This window comes from Balaenoptera musculus, chromosome X (genome assembly GCF_009873245.2).
Source record: "Balaenoptera musculus isolate JJ_BM4_2016_0621 chromosome X, mBalMus1.pri.v3, whole genome shotgun sequence".
Lineage (NCBI taxonomy): Eukaryota > Metazoa > Chordata > Mammalia > Artiodactyla > Balaenopteridae > Balaenoptera > Balaenoptera musculus.
Genome location: NC_045806.1, coordinates 125,729,824 through 125,734,237, shown reverse-complemented (window position 1 = coordinate 125,734,237; position 4,414 = coordinate 125,729,824). Strand labels below are relative to the sequence as shown.

At 40.0% G+C, this 4,414-nt stretch overlaps 1 non-coding gene across 1 annotated transcript; it reads left to right on the top strand.

Annotated features, from left to right (window-relative positions):
• Positions 1-3,610: 3,610 nt before the first annotated feature.
• On the top strand, positions 3,611-3,716 carry LOC118889395. The gene has a single exon (XR_005018529.1). It is a non-coding gene; the product is annotated as a U6 spliceosomal RNA (small nuclear RNA).
• The last annotated feature ends 698 nt before the right edge of the window (positions 3,717-4,414 follow it).

The following is a 4,414-nucleotide window of genomic DNA, read 5'->3' as shown; positions in this document are numbered from 1 at the left end:
AATCTCTGGTCTATAGCAAAGAGTGACAGTCCGGTGTGCTTCAAGACTCTAGACAGCGTCAAGGCTGAAGCACAGCAGCATTTGGGCTTTGTAGGTGGTAAGAATCTTGAAGCGCATTCCATCAATTCCCTCCCACCTCTCCTTCCTCCAGTGGTTGGAGATGATGGGTTCCAAGCCCCTGCTACACCTCTCTCCCTGCTACACCTCTCTCCCACCTAAGAGATCTCCCAGAGCCCTTTTGAGTGTTTGTTGCTGCCATTATCCAAGTGGACCATGGCATCAAACTAAGGATAAGACTCTTAGACTCATTCAAGATCCAAGGACACATTGTTGAGAATAGTTCCTGAGGTCTCCTAGAGTCAGATATTTAAACAGAAAAATGTCCCTATCTACCCTTGACACATCACAACTCTGCCCCGTTTCAGCTACTCACTAATACTGTGCAAAATTGAGCTAACAAAGCTGGTTGTGTGCTGCATCTCTTTCCAGGCTTAGTCAATGGACACTTTTCTCTTCTACCCTATTATTTTCCTCTCCCCCTTTTCATCATTTAGTCCCCATGTTCCAATACTGGTTCATCTCTAAAAGAATCAACCCAGGAATTTACCAAAAATTAAGAATGAGAAACTCAAAAAGTATAATAGATAGTTCATCTGTAAGAAATAGTGTAGCGAGAACATGTTAAAGGGAAAAGGTCCACAGGAGAAAATTCTACCTCCTAATATCCTGGTTCTCTTTACCAGATAGCTCTTATGTAAAAAGTAGACACAATTTTGGAAGCAAAGATAAGTTTCCCCTCATCAGATAACACATCTTTCCTGCAGAGTTGTGTGTACGTGAAATCCTATTTATTCATCTGGCATTTGATAGAAGTTTTCTAAGTGTGGACTCTATGGCAGACTCTGGGGTATAAAGAGATGAAGCTGAGAGATCAGACTTGTAAATAGATAACTAACTACAAGGTCAAAAGCGGCGAGATTTAAATTCATATAAAATGCTCTGGAAGCTGAGAGGAGGGAATAGAGACGAGGAGCGCAGAGGGAACACAGGACTAAATAGAGGCACAGAAGCTGGAATCAGATGTTACGGGTAGCAAGAGTGCCCCTGGGCGAAAGTAACTATACATTTTCTTAAATGCAACCCCCTGAACTCTGCCACTGTGAAGCTCAGGGTTCCCTGACTATTGGAAAGCTCAGGCTGCCAGTCTTAGAACCACAGAGAAAGTAGACTAAACTGCGACAGAGAGGAGAGGAGAGGAGAGCAAACCATTATCAGAGAAAAACTATTTTGATCCACTGTATTTCAACAGAACTTCAATTTCAATCCGTTGAGGAAAATCAATGTGCATAATGTTGTCTAACAATAAAAATAATGTAAAACACTAAAGTACAGCCTCTGAAATTCCAGGAGAAGAGAAGCTCTTTTTTTCTCTGTGTAGGGAACCGCTGGCCCCAAGAAGATGGGCTATTGGCTGTGAGCGGCCCCTGTCCACACAGGCCTAGAGGTCCGCGATGCCTGAAGACCAGCGTGCAGGAGTCTGAACTGCACAGGTGCATGCTGCGTGACTCAGCTTCCAAGCTCCCCGGAATTGGTTTCCCGGGTCTGGAGCCTGTAGGGATAAGCTGGGCCTCGGGCAGGGACTTCCGGGGCCGACTCCAGGCTGCCAGGGTCCATCCTGCTCCTAAAGTGAGTTGCGAATAAAGAAGCTCTTTCTTGCCTGCCCACCTGCCTTGGACCTCCCCTCCTCATTTTGGCCCAAAAATTGTTTTTGGATAAGTGAATAAATGAAGTAATCATGCTTTAATATTGGTTAAAGCATTGGAATTTGAAAATGATTACATAAATAATTAGTTGAATCAAGATTATCCCCATGTTACTTTCATGTCAATATCTGTATGCCTCCTTCCCTAAAATGTCTAGGGCTTTTAGATTTCCTACATAGTCATTCCTCTGCCCCTTACAAAAGCTGAGTAATAACTTATCCTTTGACTTGGATTCTATAGATCTGCATAACACTTTAAAACTCTTCCATTATTACTCGTGGGGGTACAAGTTTACTGCACATTATATTAGAATTTATAGAAACTAAAGGTTATTCTAGTCACTCATCTAATTCAAAGATTTGATAAAAATGACCAAGATACACCACAACTAAATAAAAGGCTTATGTTAAACTTTCAAGTTTTTTATTTAGGAGCTTTCACTGGCTCATAAGATAAACATTTGGTATGAAACTGTCCACATTAGATCTATCTTATATGCAATATAAACAGACGCTGACTTTTAAAAATTCTGTATTATAGAATGCAAATCATATTCATTGAAAAGAAAGCTCACTGAAACTTGAAGCCAAGTGTTTTAAAATTTTGCAGTATGGGAAAATTACTTTTTACTGTTTCCTTAAGAAAAAAAAGTTAATTTGTCCAACCTTAGGCAAACCCACTTTTCTACAGTGGAAAAAGATGGGTTCTCGAAACATGGAATTGGATTTGTTCTGCGGCTCAGCAAAGGATTCTTTAAAAAAAAAATCAAGTAACTCTTGATATTCTGAAACTCTTTTCTTTAACTCTTCTCCGAAGCAACACACTTTCCAGGCTTCATTGGAAGAGGGGGATCCTCTTTGTTTGCCACAGGTGTGATGCTGGTCCCCCTGCACCTCCTCTCCAAAGACATGGACTCAGTTACCAAAGTCTGTCCTCTCAAAACCACTAAGTGGAGAGGGGGAGGGGAGAGATCTCTGGCGAATCGCATCCCTGAGCAGCAGCATCTAAGAGCAGAGGGGACCATGTCAACAAATCTCATTCTCGGTTTGGGGGGTTGGGTTGTTTTCTGCCCTCGTCTCAGCAGCAGAGAAAGTGCTAAGCCTAGAAAGACAGTTTCTGAACCGATTGGAGCTAGCCCAGCAGTTTTTGCTACCTCCAAACCTGCCAGAGCCTAAATCAATGCAAACATTCATGGTCTGTTTTCCTAAGAGTTGCGATTAACTGCTGGTGTTCTTCTTGCTCAGAAAGGGCTGGCAAATCCTATTCCTGGGGATTTCCAGAATACCAAGGCCAGATGCCATTGCTCACATATATGAAATAGCCTAGTACAAGTAACCCAGGCTTTCCTAGAGGTCATTGCTCCCACAGAGCACTAGCACCAAACGGTGTTAAAAGGTGTGCAGCAAAAGTAAAAGTGAAGTGTTCCTTGGTTGGGTACGTTTGGAAAATGCTGAGTTAAATACAGTGAAGCAGATTTCTTGATTACAAGACATCTCAGGGCTTTTCATAGGTTTAGGATCACTGGAAACGTGTCTTTGTTTTGATTTATCTCCCAGCCTCAAGCACCTTCGATGGCCAAAGACATTTTAACTTAGGAATGACAGAAAGGAAAATCTGAAAACCTAACAATAAATCTTTAATGAGCTCTGGGATAAAAATACCAGTCTGGGAGCCCCCCAAAGTTTATAAAGGGTCCAGGGAAAGATGAATGTGGTAACTACATAGGTCACTTTTAACTAGTTTACTGGTTTCAATCCCAGGTGCTCCCAAAAAAGTGCCCAGCATAGCCTGCACTATGGATAAAGGACCCTCACTTAAACTTCTCTTTTAAAGAACTATTACAAGGAGTGCTTGCTTCAGCTGCACATATTCTAAAATTGGAATGATACAGAGAAGATTAGCATGGCACTTTGCAAGGATGATGCACAAATTTGTGAAGCGTTCCATATTTTTTGCATGTCCATTATGCTTCAATAAAGCTGAAATTTAAAAAAAAGTAAACAGGAAAGACTTTCTTCCAACACAAAAAAGAGCAATTGCAATGATTGTGCATTACATATGTTTCTCTTTCAGAATTATCTATGTAAGATAATGTTCTCCTTTTTGCAAACAGTATGAACCATAAATGAATATGACCTTAATCTCTGACGTCTAAATAACTTCGAAGCCAGAAACAAGGTAAAAGCTGTTCATCAGGTGTATCACCACATTGGAATTCCTATACTAAGGAAATAGTCCCAGTATGGAATTTCAAGGGTACATAAGGACAACTTGTGTATCTATTGAGATGTTTTTAAAAGATGAGCAACTTGGCATGAGAGACATCTAAGTCCCATGCAATTTTTGAAAACATATTTATGGAACTCACCAGTTGAATACTTGGGAAAATGCCCTCTTTGGAAGAAATGGGTGAGAATGAGTATAACTTACATCCTAAGATTTATAAATTTATTTTTCATATTTGTTCACATTTTCATTACAGAAGTATCAAAGTTCCCAGAGTACCTAAACACCAAATTACATTTATTGCAATAAATATATGTTATGTTTTATTTTATACATCACAGTTCAAAGGAAATATGTAGGTTGATTTTTCATTTATGAGAATATATCATCATATACACATCTATATAAATATAAAATTAGATGCA